General features: G+C 47.2%; 1 protein-coding gene across 2 annotated transcripts in view; it reads right to left on the reverse strand.

Annotated features, from left to right (window-relative positions):
• The window catches only part of LOC134958009 (volume-regulated anion channel subunit LRRC8A-like), a 178186-nt gene that overhangs the window by 18483 nt on the left and 140231 nt on the right, over positions 1-19472 (reverse strand). The window lies entirely within an intron of this gene.

Below are 19472 nucleotides of genomic sequence, written 5' to 3' on the forward strand. Positions count from 1 at the left end.
GTGGCAGTACGAAGCTGGTCAAACAAGACCGAAATGAGAGGCAGTGGGTATGAGTTTTTAATCGTGATACGGTTCAATTCCCTGAAGTCGATGCAGGGTCGCAACGAACCGTCCTTTTTACCCACGAAGAAGAACCCCGACCCAACTGGAGACTGTGAAGGTCTGATAAATCCCTTAGCCAAGTTCTCCTGAATGTACTCTGCCAAAGCCTGAGTCTCAGGACGTGACAGGGAGTACAACCTGCTCTTGGGAAGCTTAGCATTTGGCAACAAATCAATGGCACAGTCATAGGAGCGATGGGGAGGTAGTACCTCTGCAACTTTTTTGGAGAACACGTCCGCAAAATCTGCATAACACCCTGGCAATCCTGGCAAACTTAGCTGCGAGAACTTGACTGGAAGGCTCAAGCAACTCCTGAAACAATCAGTACTCCAACTAAGAATCTCCCCAGAGACCCAGTCAAATTGAGGATTGTGGGCCCTTAACCAGGGTAACCCCAACACCAATGGGGCAAAAGTACAGACAGTCACATAAAAGGACAATTTTTCAGAGTGTGTGGCTCCAATAAACAAAGAAATCTGGCTAGTGCAAGAGGTAATTTTACCTTGGGATAATGGTTCCCCGTTTAACCCACAAATCTCAATTTCCGATGCCAAGGGTACTAAGGGAACAGAGTGTTTCAGGGCGAATTGGCGGTCCATAAAAACCCAGTCGGCCCCACTGTCCACAAAGGCCTCAGTCTTGACAGTTTGACCGAGGATCTTCAAGGTCACCGGAATGATAAAAGTCTTCTTGGGAAATTCTGACTTCTGGCCTGACAGGATATTTCCCATCACCCTCAGGCCCTGAAGTTTTCCGGCTTTTCTGGGCATGATACTACCACATGACCTTTATTCCCACAGTACAAACACAACCCCTGCTGTCTCCTCCGCATCTTCTCACGCGAGGAGAGGCGGGTAGCCCCAATCTGCATAGGCTCCTCGGAAAATTCCTCAGAGTCTGAGGTTCCCTTGGGAAGGAAGGAAATCTCAGTCTCCCTTTCAAGCCTACGCTCTCTCAGCCGTCTATCCACCCGGATGGATAACTGCATGAGCTGATCCAAGCTATCAGGCAAGGGATGTTGTACCAGTTGGTCCTTTATCTGGTTAGAAAGACCTCTTCGGTACTGGTGTCTCAGGGCTGGGTCATTCCACTGGGTATCATGGGCCAACCTCCGAAACTCCGTACAGTAAACCTCAACTGGCCTTCGCCCTTGCTTAAGGATCGAAATCTGAGCCTCGGCTGAGGCCGTCTTGTCAGGGTCATCATACAACATGCCCAGTGCCGTAAAAAAAGCATCAACACTTTTAAGCGACGGACAGTCAGGCTGCAACCCATATGCCCAGACCTGTGGGTCTCCTTGTAGCAAGGAAATCACTATGCCCACCCGCTGAATCTCCGACCCAGAAGACTGAGGCCTAAGCCGGAAGTATAGCTTGCAGCTCTCCTTGAAACAAAAGAACTGCGAGCGATCTCCAGAAAAACGATCCGGGAGATTTACTTTCGGCTCCTTAACCCCTGCAGGTGCTGCTGCTGCGGGAGCTCCGCCAGCAGCCTGGGAGGTGTGCATTTTAATGGACAAATCATTACATTTTTGAGTCAGGACCTGCACCTGATCAACCACCTGTGGCAACGTATTTTGAGGGGTATGCTCCATATTCCCACAAAATTTCAACAGGAGTATTGGGCTGCTGAATATGTTATGCACACCAGTGCCTGCAGGAAAGTACTGGTGTCAGGACTGTTATGCACTCCAGTGCCTGCAGGAATGTACTGGTGTTTGAACTGTTATGCAAAACAAATGGACTCACAGACAGACTAGGGAATATGACATAACGTACACAGAAGGTGGTAGGGTAACAAAATACACACAACGTGAACAGAGAAGCCCAGAGGCTAAGGAACTGGGTATCTCCCTAGTATTAGAACTGCTCAGATGTGAAAAGCAAGATGTTGTGTTTTAATACATAGAAAACCCGAAATGCTGTTGCTAAGGGCAACAGCAAAACCCTAAAGGGTTACCAACGGGTGTGGCAGTAAACTCCTTGGTCAGAGATGGAATGATAGACACAAGGAGATTCTCCACAATCCTAATTCTCACTTGCAGTGCACAGGTTCGGTTTACTGCCACTAAACTGACCCCTGACACCTAGCACAGTGAGACAGGATTAGACAGGCAAGTCTTAGAATACAGCCGCAAACTTGCTAAGTTCACAGAGTAGTAACAGAACCCCAGCAAGCTAAACGAATGACTCCAGTCTTACTGCTAGGTCTGGATTGGCAGAGTGTAATACCAAATCCCCAGGCCTATTTGCAGTAAGCAACAAACAAATACAAAGCTACACAGTACTGGCTAACTTTCAGAAACTGACTAACCAACAAAGATTCAGCAGCATCTGCTTACCCTGAAAAGAGGCCTTATAAAGCAGGTGCTGTCCACGCCCCACTCAGACCTCACAGACTGTGAGCACAAAAACCAGCACCGGATCCCCTGCCATGCACAGAGCCTATAACCACTGCACAGCAAAAGACCCGAACCGGAGTATCAGCTGCGCTCAGGTTACTCCGCTAGCACTTGTCTCCCGGTTGCCATGACGACGTGGCAGCACAGGGCAGGAGACCCTAACACTTTATTACAGATGGTACCCCATTGTAAGATCTCCCCCGACTGCCAATCAATGATGGGATTATGAAAGGCCAGCCAAGGGTGACCCAGAACCACAGGAACTGCTGGACAATGGGTAAGGAAAAACTCAATCTTTTCAGAATGCAGAGCTCCTACCGAAAGTAAAACAGGAGGTGTACAGAGAGAAATAACCCCATTGGACAAGGGACTCCCATCTAAACCATGCATGGTGACACACCTACCCAAGGTTAACTGAGGAATACCTAAGGCCTTGGCCCATGTTAAATCCATAAAGTTCCCTGCAGCTCCACTGTCCACAAAAGCAGAGACCGAGGAACAGAGGCTGCCAAAGGAAACTTTAGCAGGAACTAACAGTGAATTATTTGAGGAGATAAGCTGCAGACCAAAGTGAACCCCCTCACAACTCACTTGGTCGGGAAGTTTCCCGACTTGTTCGGACAACTACGGGCAAAATGTCCCTTACCTCCACAGTATAAACAAAGACCAGAATTTTGCCTCCTGGTTCTTTCTTCAGGAGACAATTTGGAGAGACCTATCTGCATAGGCTCCTCCATGTCCACAGGGATGGAAAAAACACAAGGAGTAGACCCGACAGACGCTCCTTTTTCAGCCCTCTGCTCTCTGAGCCGACGATCTATCTTAATAGAGAGCTCCATGAGTTTATCGAGAGTCTCAGGAGCGGGATACTGAAGGAGACTGTCTTTAATAGATTCAGATAAGCCGAGGCGAAACTGACTGCGCAGGGCTGGGTCATTCCATCCACAGTCGTTCGACCAACGGCGAAACTCCGTACAATAAATCTCTGCGGGATTCCTACACTGTCTGAGAGCACGCAACTGACTCTCAGCGGACGCCTCTCTATCAGGGTCGTCATACAGTAGCCCTAACGATTTTAAAAAGGCATCTACAGACAATAAGGCTGGATCGTCTGTCTTTAAACCAAAAGCCCAGGTCTGAGGATCCCCCTGAAGCAGAGAAATAATAATTCCAACCCGCTGAGCCTCCGTACCTGAGGAGACTGGTCTTAAACGAAAATAAAGTTTACAAGACTCTTTAAAATTAAAAAACTGTTTTCTATCCCCAGAAAAACGGTCAGGCAGATGCATCTTTGGTTCAGGAATGACCCTCGGGGAAGTCCGTAACAGATCTTCCTGTGACCTCACCCGGAGGGACAGATCCTGAACCATCTGAGTAAGTTCTTGAATCTGACTAACTAGAAGCTGGCCAGGATTTGGCCCAACACCGGTGGGATTCATGAGGCCGACAAAAATCTCCCAACTGAATAAGTAAAAAAAAATCAACTCCTGTCAATTTAAATTTTTTTTTTTTTTTGTCTGGCCGGTGATAATGTTATGATTCCCGTACTCCAGACCAGAGGAGATCTAATGGCAGAGGTCTGAGTACTGGGAAGATTTGCTGGTTGTGGGAGCAGGAGAGCCTAGTAACCCCTGGCGCCCTAACTCCGTTGTCTCGCCCGTGTTATCAGAAATCCCCTGCGAGACTATGGTTGCTTGAGCCCATGGCAGCCGCGTTCGAAGGGCGGATTATGTCTGCCCAACCCCGATGCCCCCTCAGGTCTTAATGGGAGACAAAGGGAAATCCGAGACAGGGTGATAACAAGGGGCCCTCTGACTAAGCAACCAGGCCAGGGGTTACAAGCTAACTAACTTAAACCAAGGTATGTGCGGACTAGCCGCCAGGGAAAAGGACAACCAAAGATCCACTGATCCGTTACTCCTATCCAGCACCGCTGGATACCAGAGTGGATCTGTGGGAGCGGAATCCTCCGCAAAAGCTCCAGAACACAAATAAACTAAATAATAAACAGTAAGCGGACAAGCCGCAACACACGGCTGCGCCGCGACTCACGAACACCACAGGATGTTAAAGGTGCTCGGTCAGACTCCAGGAATAGATGACAAATATCCGAGTACAGGACCACTGAGGACAGGAACAACCGGATTGAGCAGGACTGGAAACTCTCTGCAACTGACAAAGGCAAACAGGAAGCTATCACCGGCGTCTGTGAGAAGTCCAAAGGGTGCTTATAAGTGTGAGCTCCCCAATCAGGAGCCAGACTGGGTCATCACAATTAATGCCGTGCAGCTTGCATGCTGCACGGCCAGCACACCATGATACAATCAGCACATCATGATACAATTAGAACAGACCCAGCAACGGGGAACGCGGCCCGAACGTGGCGTCCCCGTTGCTAGGGTCAGAGCGGCTCCGTGCGCCCGGCGTCTAGCGTTGCCAGGGAGCCGGCGGCTGTACGCGCACGGCGTCCCTGGTTGCTAGGCGCCGGGCCGCACCGACGAGCGGACCCCGGCGCCTAACAGGTGGAGGCTAAGATTGTACTGAAGGTACCATTCTTGGCTTGCGAAGTTCACTACGAACACGCTCACTGTTACGTTCGCGAATGCGAGAGTCCAACTTGATGCATAGAGATATCAAATCAGATAATTGCTCAGGGATGTCACGGGTTGCCAGTTCATCCTTAATCCGATCTGAAAGTCCATGCCAGAAGGCTGCTACCAGGGCTTGGTTATTCCACTGGATCTCTGCGGCTAACGTCTGAAACTGGATGACATATTGACCCATACTCCGGGTACCTTGACGAAGCTGAATGAGATATGCAGAGGCTGATGTTGCACGACCTGGTTCGTCAAAGATGCGTCTGAAGGTAGACACAAATTCTGCGTAGTTGTTCATCAGAGGGTCAGCACGTTCCCACAGAGGAGACACCCAACTCAAGGCAGAACCAGAGAGCAACGAGATGATGTAGGCAACCTTGGATCTTGGCGTAGGGAAATTATGTGATAATAATTCAAACTGGATTTCACATTGGTTAAGGAACCCGCGACATAGCTTCGGACTGCCGTCATATTTCTGGGCACGGGCAGGTGCAGGCGTGAAACTGGAGATGATGCAGCCGACATAGAAGAACTCACAGCACTGGCAGGTGCTGGGGAAACTGGAACAGAAGAAACAAGTAAACCCGGCAGGGTTTGTTGCAGTGTATCAATCCGGGAGGACATTCCTTGCAGGAACTGGAACATCTGCTGCTGCACAGCCTCTTGTCCATCCAAGCGGGAGACCAGATCTTGTAAGGCCCCTGACCCCACACTCTGACCACCGTCCGAGTCCATCGGTCCTGAACTTACTGTCAGGTTCGGTTGTGTTCGTGTCCCCGGAGGGGGCGCTAGTGGGTCAGTGGAGGTAGGAGGGAAGAAGTGAGGAGGCTGGATTAAGTTTCTGCGCATGGGCGCAATTATGTTTTATTAACGGATAAAGTTCACAAAGGCAGCAGAAATAAACAATAAGGAATGCAATGTAAATGGTGCAGCGTGAAAGCTGAGAGTCTATGGCAACAGAAATATGACAACTGATGAATAATAACTAATGAATGATAACTGATGAATGATAACAGATGAATGATAATCTGGTATGGGAACCAGAGTAGTTTAAAACGTGGAGCCAGCAGAGATGATTGTATACAGCAAACCTGGTAGCAGAGGCAGGAGACTAACAAAGTTCACAGTGCAGTTGATGAGGCACAGGCAGCAAGCAAGCTGCATCACAGGTGAGGTAATGGAATGCACCTGGAGAGAGAGTCTCTACTGCTGAGGCTGAAGCACACTGTGTTGGAGATTGGTGTGAAGCCTGTAAATAAATGCAGGAGTTGCTGAAGCTTGTAGTTCCACAGAGCTGTAGGTAGATAACCAGGAACACGGAGTAACAGGTAGGTAACCAGGAACACGGAGGAACAGGTAGGTAACCAGGAACACGGAGGAACAGGTACCAGATCCAGACACATGGGTCGCAGGAGTGACACAAAGTTCAGGACAACCTCAAGCTCATCCTGCAGCTCCTGATATACCCCTTCACGTGCAGGCATTGGCTCCAGTAGCTTGAGGGGGTGAGGTCAAGCTCCGGATTGGCCGCCGCACTCAGACTGGGAAGGACTGTCATGGTGGCGCCCATGCTGCGGCCCGGCGGGAACGCGGCGCGCCCACACGCCGGCCGACAGCAGGAGCACCCCAAGGCCCAGGACGACATCCGGCGACAGGGAGACGGGCGACAGCAGAACGCAGGGACCCCGGACGGAGTCCGCACCGACGGACAGATGCGACAGTGGTGAGTCGATTCCTGACACCCACAATAAAGCAATGTGAGCACAGATATATGCAGCACACTGAGCACAGATATGGAGCGTTTTTCAGGCAGACAACGTATAATACTGGTGGTCACTGGTCAGCAAAACTCTGCACTGTACTCTTCCTATATAATACTGCTGGTCCCCAGTCCCCACAATAAAGCAGTGTGAGCACAGATATATGCAGCACACTGAGCACAGATATGGAGCGTATTTCAGGCAGACAACGTATAATACTGGTGGTCACTGGTCAGCAAAACTCTGCACTGTACTCCTATAATACTGCTGGTCCCCAGAATAAAGATATGCAGCCCCCTGAAACAAAGTGAGAGGACGCCAGCCACGTCCTCTCACTATCATTTCCAATGCACGAGTGAAAAATGGCGGCGATGCGCGGCTCCTTATATAGAATCTGAATCTCGCGAGAATCCGACAGCGGGATGATGACGTTCGGGCGCGCTCGGGTTAACCGAGCCATACGGGAGAATCCGAGTATGCCTCGAACACGTGTAAAATGGGTGAAGTTCGGGGGGTTCGGTTTCCGAGGAACCGAACCCGCTCATCTCTAATTTTCATATAAAAAATAGGCGCCCAATGTCAAGCCAGGCATCTCCTGCTGCATGGCATATTGAAGCAAGATGTATGAGGACACATCTGTATCCAAGAAGAGGCAGAGGTAATGGTTTTAGCGGCCATGTGAGTGATGTGTGCGAATGGGTTGGTTGTGCAGTAGCATTCTGCATATGTAGTAAGAAAAGAGGTTTTTGAAATCGCACAGGACCTGTGTTTGATTCACACAGCAAATCAATAACAGATTCAAAAGACCAACATAAGGGCAATAAAGGGTCAAATACTCCTGGCACTTGGTTGGTGGTGCTCCCAGAAAAAAACAATTCAGTAAACTGTATAAATGGGAAATCTTTACATAGAGGGTAAAGACAAAAGGAGACTATAAGTCTATCCTGGGGCATGCTTGTTACAATTATTTATAAAATATAACTTTTAATATACATCATTAAAATGAATCCTCTCACAAGGCGACTTGGCGAAATGTAAAAGTTATAATCATAAACTTATTGATACAGTAATCCAATGTATCTTAGCTAAATATATTCGCTAAGATACATTGGATTACTGGTATGGGGTCCCAAAAATGGTACTGACTGCCTCATCGCTGTCACGTCTTTGCCCCTTAAGGGAACAGGAGAGAGTGTGAAGGGAGATAGAGAAAGATAAAGAGGGTGTCAGGGAGACAGGAGATAGAGGTGGAGTGGGAGAGAGGGGGGTAGAGAGGGAGAAAGAGACAGAGAAGGTATCAGGGAGAAAGAGGGAATGAGAGAAATAGGGTGTCAGAGAGAGAGAAAGGGCGTCATCGAGAGAGAGGGGTGAAAAAGAAAGAGGGGGTCAGAGCAAGAGAAAGAGGGTGTCAGGGAAAGAGAGGGAATGAGAAAAAGAGGGAAGAGCAAGAGATAGAGGGTTTCAGGGAGACAGAGAGGGGGCAAGAGAGGGTGTCAGGGGGAAAGATGTAAGGAAAGAGGGGGAGAGAATGAGAGTGGAGCAAGAGAGAGATGGTGTTGAAGAAAGAGAGAGAAACAATGTCAGGGAGAGAGGAAGAGAGAGAGAGAGAGGATGTCAGGGAAAGAGTATGTCTAGGAGAAAGGGGGTGGCAGGAAGAGAAGGAGGGGGAGCAAGCAGGAGAAAGACAGACGGTGCCAGGGAGAGAGAGGGGAGAGACAATGAGAGGGAGGGGAAGCGAGTGAGAGAGAGGGAGGATGTAAGGGAGATAGAGAGCTGGTAAGGTATAGAAAGAGGGAGAGACATAGAGAGGTAGAGAGACAAAGAGGGGAGCAAAGGAGAGATAGAGGCGGGTGGAGCAAGAGAGAGGGTGTCAGAAAGAGAGAGCATGTCAGGAATAGAAAGAGGATAAAACAAAAAGAGGAAGAAGAGAGGTGAGATAAATAGATAGAGGGAGGGTGGGGGAGCGAGCAAGAGAGGCACAACCATCCTACTCATCCAACTCTGATGGTATTAGTTGGAGTTACGGTAGAAATATCAATAATTTTGAGCAACTCTAAGCGGGGTAAGCCATTTTGCTATGACATCCCTTAGTTTTTCTATCAGGTTGTCAGTGGTATGCCTCTTAGTGTAGCCGGTGATACAAAGAGTAGCCTGCCTCAAAAATTAGCTGGTAGTGTTTGTTAGATGCTGCTGTTATTCCTGCTGCTGAAGGCAATTTACCCACCCAGTGGGCTATAACAGTCATGTACTGTAATCTTTAGTTTGCCCAGTTTTGATTGCCCACATATCTGTGGTTAAGTGGCATTTTCTAGGCCAATAATCTATATATATTTTTTAATGTACTGGTACAACCAAGGAATTGCTTGTCTCATAAAATGGATCTGAGATGGAATTTGGTAGCAGGAACACAAGACCTTAATTAACTGTCGAAAACCCACTGCATTAATTGGATGCAGATCTAACACCACCATTGCCGTCACAGCATCATTAATCCGCTGTGCGACTGGGTAACAGCTGTCATACTGTACTTGCTTCCTCTCACAAAGGATTGTTTAACAGTCAATTGTTGTTTGAAATTTCTAGTATTCTTCTTGGATGAAGACCCACCTCCAACAGCAGCAGCAGCAGCAATAGGCCTAACACTGAATGAGTCTTCTGAGGAATCCTGGATAGGGGAGGAATCATTTAACCTTATCCTGGATGCAGGATGACTTCCGGTCATTAGTGAGGACATTGATGATGAAGGTGTTGGTGGTTGAGATTGCAGGTGCTGGGATCTAGATAAGAGAAGGGAGCTAGCTGATGCTGGAATGCTACTTGTTATTTTTTTAGCAAAAGTTTCTGATTTTCCCAAAACTTTTCCATTAACTTGCTGCAAATGATACAGCAGAGAGGAGGTACTTAGATGGTTAAGGTCCCTGCCTCTACCTATGAAAGATTATGAATGCTACAGATGGCTAGACAATTGTTGTCAGGATTTGGGTAAAAATAATTCCACACATAAAAGGTGGATTTTTTGGTCTTAAGCCCATGTATGACAATAGCCCTCTTCTTATCACAGGCAAGAACTGTTTTCACTGGTGCCTGACTTACACAAACAACATCCTCATTATTAGCATCCTCATGTGTACTGGAGTCAGCTACATAAATATCCCCCTTATCCTCTTGCACTTCAACAATAGCATCCTCAATTTCTATGTCAGCACGTTGACTTGTGCTGGTCATCCCCACATTTGCAGAGGGTACAAAAATGGTGAATGTAGGCTTCTCTATGGGTACAGTATCGGAAAGGTCAGGCTCACACATAGCACTCGTGGATACACATAGACGCTCCTCAGGGATTTGTTACTTTTCTGAACACACAGTTTGTTATACTGCCTTAGTGGGTTTAATTTTTTGACACCTCTTTTAGACTCTGAGTGAAAAGGGCTTAAATCATCATGAGAGGCAGAAGAGGATGCCTCCCTGGCAGTTGAAGAACTACCACTTGTAACTAAAGGCCAAGGCCGGAACCTTTTCTTGCCACTTCATGCAGTGAATGGCATGTTGGCAAGTCTATGTTTTTCTGCATCAAACTTTCCCTTTATTAGAGGTGTTTTTTTTTTATCACTGTATTTTCTTTTTAGATGCCCTGACTTAAACTCTCTATGCCCTTGGGCACTGTCTTTAGTAGATGATGTTGAAGGACTAGTATGGTCTTGACTGGTGGCAGCTGCTGCAGCGCTAGTATGTGGTTCTTGCTCTTCTCTCAAATGATCGTTATCCATATAGAGGAACACAAAGCAATAGTACACAATAGAACAATATAACTTTTTGTTTACTACTTTTTTTTGCAAATTACTTCTGACACTGCAGGATAGCACAGCGCTTATATATATGCGACAAAAACACAGTGGGGTATAGTACACACAAGAATTTGAACAAAAAAATAGTATTAAACTTTGTTCACAAATTACACTGCAGAGTCACACTGCTTCTGTGAACACAGTGGGGTATGGCCTGTGGAGTCACAGTACTTGTATTTTTTGGATACACAGTGAGTACAGCAAAAAACTTTTTTAAAGTTTTTTTTTACCTATATTAATCTTTTTAAACTTTTATAAACTTATTTATTACTTTTTTTTTAAATAGCAGTGGAGCAGATGGACACTGGACAGGATTGGTGCATCATCAGCACTGGAGAGGATGGACACTGGACAGGTGCATCAGCAGCACAGGCGCAGATGGACACTGGACAGGTTCATCGACAGGACTGCAGTGGATGGACACTGGACAGGCAAAATAGCAGTATACATATGAAGTCAAGTATATTTACCACCATTTGAATGGAGCAAGCAATATAGTTCAGTCAGTCTCAGATACTTGTACAGTGCTGCTGGCCAATAGTATGTGGATTAAGGGGGTTATTCAGACCTAATCGCTGTTCAATTCGCATGCAAGCAGCGTTCACAAGTGTGCGAAAGCAACACAAGAGTACGAACAGCCAAAAAATCACGCCCACCATGCAAGAGTGCACAAAAATGTGCAGCAGTGCACAAAAGAGGTGTTTACTATTTAGCTTTGCATGGAAGCGATGCTATTCGCATCGCTTGCAGCATGGAGCTTGTCATACATGTGCGATGCATTCGCTAGCTTGCAAATAATCACACAATGGCCCTCATTCCGAGTTGTTCGCTCGGTAAAAATCTTCGCATCGCAGCGATTTTCCGCTTAGTGCGCATGCGCAATGTCCGCACTGCGACTGCGCCAAGTAAATTTGCTATGAAGTTTGGATTTTTACTCACGGCTTTTTCTTCGCTCAGGCGATCGTAGTGTGATTGACAGGAAATGGGTGTTACTGGGCGGAAACAGGCCGTTTTATGGGCGTGTGGGAAAAAACGCTACCGTTTTCGGAAAAAACGCAGGAGTGGCTGGAGAAACGGAGGAGTGTCTGGGCGAACGCTGGGTGTGTTTGTGACGTCAAACCAGGAACGACAAGCACTGAACTGATCGCAGATGCCGAGTAAGTCTGAAGCTACTCAGAAACTGCTACGAGGTGTGTAATCGCAATATTGCGATTATTTCGTTCGCAATTTTAAGATGCTAAGATTCACTCCCAGTAGGCGGCGGCTTAGCGTGAGCAACTCTGCTAAAATCGCCTTGCGAGCGAACAACTCGGAATGAGGGCCAATGTTTTTTTTTCAATGAAAACAATTACCCTAAGGAATTGTAATGTGATTGAAAAATTAAGTGATCAAACACTGCAAAATGAAGAGTTTGACTACCTAATTGGCCAATAACATTCAGCAATTAAGGCAACAAACATATCACTTTAATATCTTTGTTGTCCTATTTGCACAATGGCCCTCATTCCGAGTTGATCGCTGCAGATCTTTGCATCGCAAGCAGCGGGGAAGACCTCAATGCGCATGCGCAAAAGCGACAATGCGCATGTGCAGTGTGATCTGTGCGATGAATGTGTAGAAATACAAACAATTTTTGAGTTCGCAGTGGGCCAATGACAAAGGGGCGCGTTGAAGGCGGTGCGGGGGCAAGGCTTCGCTAGCTCGCGACAGTGGCCGTAATGATGGGTGTCTACTGTGGGAGTGTGCTAAGGACAGCAGGTGTGACCAGAGCTAGCCCTAACCAATATGATGGCCCAGGCAAGACTTTGGCTTGTGCCCCCTAGCACCACCGCTGGTTCCGCCTCTGACCTTGCACCTCTTTCCCAGTACAATCACCCCTCACCCATAGCAGTCCTTATTTTGGTGTTTGCACCCCCTATATTTTAAATAGGAACAGTTTGCACATTTGACGCACAGCCCAAAAAGGGGTGTGTTTTGCTGGCAAGGGGCATGGCCACACAATAACCCCAATTCCAATTACGCCACACAGTACTGCAACTTCATTCACATTTGATCATGTGATAGTGTCCATAATTCATATTACATCCCACAGTAGTATCACTTTACCTTATAAACGTTACTGCTCATAGTAGAGCCTCTTATTCACATTACATCACACTGAATTGCTCCTTATTCACATTACACCACACCCTATTGCTCTTTATTCACATTAGATGACACAGTAGTGCCTTTTCTATATGCAACGCCACATAGTAGAGCACCTTATACACATAATGCCACACATTAGTAATGCATTTATTTATACACATAATTCCACACAGTAATGCCCCTTACACATGAGACACATTCTTAATGTCCTTATAAACATAATGCGCCTTACACATTATGACAACCTTTATTAATGCCCTTTTACACATAGTGCCCTCTACACATTTGCTGCACATTATTAGTGCCCCTATACACATAATGACACACATACAGTAGTACCCTTTTACACATATGCCGCACATTATTAATGCCCTTATACACATAATGACACGCATAGTGCCCATTACACATATGTTGCACATTGTTAATGCATTTTTACAGGACACACAATGCTCATCACACATATTCCGAACACTACTGCACAACCAATCCACTCACAGCAATCACACTGCCACTAACACTGTGACCTCTGCCTCTGCTTGGAAACAGATGTGTCCTCATAAATCTTGCCTCATTGCTAACATCTGGCACCTTTTTCTAATGAAAATACATCTTTTTTGCATTGCTATGTGGCTAGGATGCACATGCAGCTTCTACTGATTAAAATGATATGCAGCATGCCTATATACTGTGTGAGACTGTAGCTGTATCTGCATATAAAATACTACACACATAATATAGGCATGCCGCATATCATTTTAATCAGCAGAAGCTGCTGATGCCCCTAGATATATCAAATGCCCTAGGCAATTGCCTAGATTGCCTATGCCGGCTCTGGGTGTGGCTTTCGCATCGCTGCAAAGCTGGTAGTAGCTGCTGCACAACAAGCATTTGCAAGATGAACACAGCACAGGAGTAGGTTTTCAGCTACTTACAGCATGCGATCTCATGCAACAAGTTGCTGACAGGGCGTAGCTAGCTGATAATTGCCAATAAAAAGCAGCTGGTGAGCAGCTGATAGCTCAACAATGCAATTGCAACTGAGTCAGTCACACAGACGGTATGTGCATTTCAGTGGCGGAACTAGCGAGCGGTGGGCCCATGTGCAACAAAATGGCTTGGGCCCTCCCCCCCATCCCATCCAAGACCACCCCCTCACCCCTGGAGAGGATCTGGTGAGGGGGGACCTGCTTAGGGAAGTGGATACCTAGCAACATTGCCGTAACTAGACATTTTAGCACTGTGTGCAAGAAATGGCATTGGAGCCCCACCCCTGCAAGCAAAACAGGGGCAGTGCGCGCCGCAGGCGCGTGCAAAAATACATAGTGGCGTGGCTTCGTGGGGAAGGGGTGTGGCCACAAAATAATACCAATTCATAAAACGGTGCACAGTAGTCTCCATTATTCAAATTACGCCGCACAGTAGCACCACTACACCAGGAAGAGACCCTTTTACACCTTACGGCGGACAGATTCCTCTTTTTACACATTACAGCAGACAGCGTCCCATTTTTACACATTACGGCAGACAGCGTCCCCCTTTTTTTACATATAATGGCAGACAGCGTGCCCTTTTTACACATAACGGCAGACAGCGTGCACTTTTTACACATAACGGCAGACAGCGTCCCCTTTTTACACATAACGGCAGACAGCGTGCCCTTGTTACACATAGCGGCAGACAGCGTACACTTTTTTCACATAACGGCAGACAGCGTGCCCTTGTTAAACATAGCGGCAGACAGCGTACACTTTTTACACATAACGGCAGACAGCGTGCCCTTTTTACACATAATGGCAGACAGCGTCCCCTTTTTACACATTACGGCAGACAGCGTGCCCTTGTTACACATTACGGCAGACAGCGTGCCCTTGTTACACATTACGGCAGGCACATTCCCCCTTTTTACACATTGCGGCAGACAGCGTGTCCTTGTTACACATTGCGGCAAGCAGATTCCCCCTTTTTACACATTACGGCAGACAGCGTGCCCTTGTTACACATTACGGCAGACAGCGTGCCCTTGTTACACATTACGGCAGGCACATTCCCCCTTTTTACACATTGCGGCAGACAGCGTGTCCTTGTTACACATTGCGGCAAGCAGATTCCCCCTTTTTACACATTACGGCAGACAGCGTGCCCTTGTTACACATTACGGCAGACAGCGTGCCCTTGTTACACATTACGGCAGGCACATTCCCCCTTTTTACACATTGCGGCAGACAGCGTGTCCTTGTTACACATTGCGGCAAGCAGATTCCCCCTTTTTACACATTACGGCAGACAGCGTGCCCTTGTTACACATTACGGCAGACAGCGTGCCCTTGTTACACATTACGGCAGGCACATGTGTCCTTGTTACACATTGCGGCAAGCAGATTCCCCCTTTTTACACATTACGGCAGGCAGATTCTCCATTTTTACACATTGCGGCAAGCAGATTCCCCCTTTTTACACATTACGGCAGGCAGATTCTCCATTTTTACACAGGGCGGCAGGCAGATTCCCGTTTTTACACATTGCGGCACACAGTCCCCCTTTTTTGTAGGAAAGAAAGAAAAAGAGAAAGAAAGAAAGAAAGAAAAAGAGAAAGAAAGAAAGAAAGAAAAAGAGAAAGAAAGAAAGAAAGAAAAAGAGAAAGAAAGAAAGAAAGAAAAAGAGAAAGAAAGAAAGAAAGAAAAAGAGAAAGAAAGAAAGAAAGAAAAAGAGAAAGAAAGAAAGAAAGAAAAAGAGAAAGAAAGAAAGAAAGAAAAAGAGAAAGAAAGAAAGAAAGAAAAAGAGAAAGAAAGAAAGAAAGAAAAAGAGAAAGAAAGAAAGAAAGAAAAAGAGAAAGAAAGAAAGAAAGAAAAAGAGAAAGAAAGAAAGAAAGAAAAAGAGAAAGAAAGAAAGAAAGAAAAAGAGAAAGAAAGAAAGAAAGAAAAAGAGAAAGAAAGAAAGAAAGAAAAAGAGAAAGAAAGAAAGAAAGAAAAAGAGAAAGAAAGAAAGAAAGAAAAAGAGAAAGAAAGAAAGAAAGAAAAAGAGAAAGAAAGAAAGAAAGAAAAAGAGAAAGAAAGAAAGAAAGAAAAAGAGAAAGAAAGAAAGAAAGAAAAAGAGAAAGAAAGAAAGAAAGAAAAAGAGAAAGAAAGAAAGAAAAAGAGAAAGAAAGAAAGAAAAAGAGAAAGAAAGAAAGAAAGAAAGAAAGAAAGAAAGAAAGAAAGAAAGAAAGAAAGAAAGAAAGAAAGAAAGAAAGAAAGAATTATACTTACCCTCTCCGCTGGCTCCGGCTCCTCGGTGCAGCGTCAGACGATTCCCGGGCAGTAGAGAATGAGGAGGAGGGAGGTGGAGGAGGGAGCCGCAGCAGCGCTGTGTTATTGGTGGAGGCGCTGCTGCTGCTGCCCCTCTGCTTCACTATAGGCTGTTCTCTGAAGACAGCCTATAGCAAAGCAGAGGGGCCGCAGCAGCGCCTCCACCAGTAACAAAGCGCTGCTGCGGCTCCCTCCTTCATCTCCCTCCTCCTCCTTCCCCCGTCCGTGCCGCTGCTCCTCTCCTTTGTGGGCGGCTGTGCGCTGCTGGCAGCGGTTGCCCGCAGCGCACAGCGGCATGTAATGAGTCAATTTGACTCATTACATGCTTGGGCCCCTGGACAGAGGCGGGCCCCAGTGCAACGCACTGGTTGCACTGGCGGTAGTTCCGCCTCTGGTGCATTTAAATTCCTATGAAATGTTATTTTACAAACCCATTTCAAAATCAAAGCCCCTGACAAACATGACACATGTGTCTTATTGTAAAATACATGGGTATTTGTTAGGTTCCATATGTCTGCTTTGTGTGGAACATATTGGCTAAGTGTTTTCACTAATTTATTGAAATTAAAAGTGCAACCCACAACCATGCCATGTTTTCAAGATTCCATCCTTAGTTTGGTCACTCATATACCAACATTACCCAATGTAATGTTTTGTTATACTGATGTACCCAGTGGCGGAACTAGTGAGTGTTGGGCCCAGGTGCAATAAAACGCTTTGCCCCCCCCCCCCCCCCCCCAAAAAAAAAAAAAAATCAACAACAACAACTCCAAATTAGGGACTCCTAGAGAGAGAGGAGGAGATATAGGGGGAGACAGGAGAGAGTAAGAATAGAGGGAGATGGCAGAGAGCGGGAGAAGGAATAGAGGGCTATAGTAGAGATCGAGAGCAGGAACAGAGGGAGATAGTCAGTGGCAAACGCAGGATTTCTAGAGGGAAGTTTCCAAATGCAATCTGCAAATATCCAACTCTGCGGAATATGGAATACAGTATAGATGATCTATAATATAGGCTGAATCAAATATATTTCAATAAAATAAATAAGATAAGTGGTCAGGAAAAGGTTAAACATACTATAATAAATAGATACTCAAACATTATAGAACCAGTACTGCACTTTTTAAACACACATTCTCCCACCTCATGGTAAGGCACCTCTCTCTTCTTACTGGTAGCTACTCTTTGGTCCAGTGCACTGAATGAGGGCTCAGAACCACACACAGCAAACTTAATAGAAAAAACTGCTACCACTGGGCATGATGCGGCAGTGACTTCAGTAACTGTATTATATACCATTGGTATTGTTGTCATAATTTGGCACTTGCCAAGAGGAGGGTGGTTTCTGGGCAACCGGAACCCCCCCCTGTGTTTGCCTATGATAGTACAGAGCGAGAGGAGGAATAGGGTGAGATAGTAGAGAGTGAGAAGAGGAATGGGGGACATGGGAGAAAGAAAGGTGGAGAAACGGGAGATGAGAGAGGGACAGGAGGAACAGGGAGACGTGAGTGAGAGTGGAGTAACGGGGAGATGGGAGAGAGGAGGAATATTGGGAGATGGGAGAAAGTATGAATAGAGGGGGGTGAGAGAGGAGGAAAAGAGGCAGAGAGCAACAGGAGTAAAGGAATAGGGGAAACAGCACACAGGGAGAGAGCGCTGTAACTTATCCACATTGTACTATACCCAGTCAGAGCAGGAGAATGCAGCAAGCCACAGTATTTACATGGCTGTAGTCTATTCATGGCTGCAGCAGCCCTGCTTCCTTTTGCAGCCGCCAGTCTCTGCAGTAACTACTATATGTCCACCAACATCGAGACCTCATTGCCATCCATGTTGGGAGAGCTGTAACACCCGACTCCTCGTGCCAGCAGCCAGTGGGTATCAACAAATATCCGGCTGCCCAACGTGATGTCATGACCACGGGGGTCATGCTACAAGGACGGGGGTTTGAAGGCTGGCCACAGGGGTGCACACTATGGGGAGGGGGTTTGGAGGCTGGCCACAGAGGTGCACACTATGGGGAGGGGGGTTTGGAGGCTGGCAACAGGGGTGCACTGCACACTATGGGGAGGTGGGTTTGGAGGCTGGCCACAGGGGTGCACACTATGGGGAGGGGGGTTTGGAGGCTGGCCACAGTGGTGCACACTATGGGGAGGGGGATTTGGAGGCTGGCCACAGGGGTGCACACTATAGGGAGGAGCATTTGGAGGCTGGCTAAAGGGCTAAATGCTATGGAGCTGTTCCTGGATGCTGGCCACGGGGGTATGCACTCCAGGGAGCGGGGTTTAGAGGATGGCCACAGGGGTACCAATTACAGGGAAGGGGTTTTGGAGACTGTCCACAGAAGTGTACACTTCAGGGAGGGAAGTTTGGAAGCTGGCTACAGAAATGTACACTTCAGGGAGGGGGTTTGGAGGATGGCTATAGGGGTGCAGGTTACAGAGCGGTAGCTGGAGGCTGGCCACAGGTGTGCACACTTCAGGGAGGGGGATTTGGAGGCTTGCTACAGGGGTGCACATTACGGGGGTGGTGGTGGCTGGAGGCTGGCTACTGGGGTATAAACACAATTAAGTGGGTTAGGGGCTGGCTACAGGGGTGCACACTATGATGGCTGATTGGAGCCTAGCTATAGGGGTACACACTATGGAGGGGGGTTGGGGGCTGGCTTACAGAGAGTGCATCCTGCGGGGGTGGTTGGGTGTTGTGCATACTGCACGCAGGAGCGGGAAGCTGGATAAAAAGCATGTATGTGTGCAGTGGGCACATGTGCAGCATGTATGTGTGCAGTGGGTACGTGTGCAGCATGTATGTGTGCAGTGGGCATGTATGCAGCATGTATGTGTGCAGTGGGTACATGTATAGCATGTATGTGTGCAGTGGGCACCTGTGTAGCATGTATGTGTGCAGTGGGCACGTCTGTAGCATGCATGTGTGCAGTGGGCACGTGTGCAGCATGTATGTGTGCACGTGTGCAGCATGTATGTATGCAGTGGGCACCTGTGTAGCATGTATGTGTGCAGTGGGCACGTGTGCAGCATGTATGTGGGCACATGTGCAGCATGTATGTGTGCAGTGGGCACCTGTGTAGCATGTATGTGTGCAGTGGGCACTTGTGTAGCATGTATGTGTGCAGTGGGCACGTGTGCAGCATGTATGTGTGCAGTGGGCACGTGTGCAGCATGTATGTGTGCAGTGGGCACCTGTGTAGCATGTATGTGTGCATTGGGCATGTGAGCATTTAGAGCCTGGGCATGTTCTAGCAGTGAGGAGGATAATATTGCAGCACACAGCACTTGCCCTGATAGGGATCACAGGGGAAGAGATAGCAGGCTTTT

This window comes from Pseudophryne corroboree, chromosome 9 (genome assembly GCF_028390025.1).
Source record: "Pseudophryne corroboree isolate aPseCor3 chromosome 9, aPseCor3.hap2, whole genome shotgun sequence".
NCBI classification, from domain to species: Eukaryota; Metazoa; Chordata; class Amphibia; order Anura; family Myobatrachidae; genus Pseudophryne; species Pseudophryne corroboree.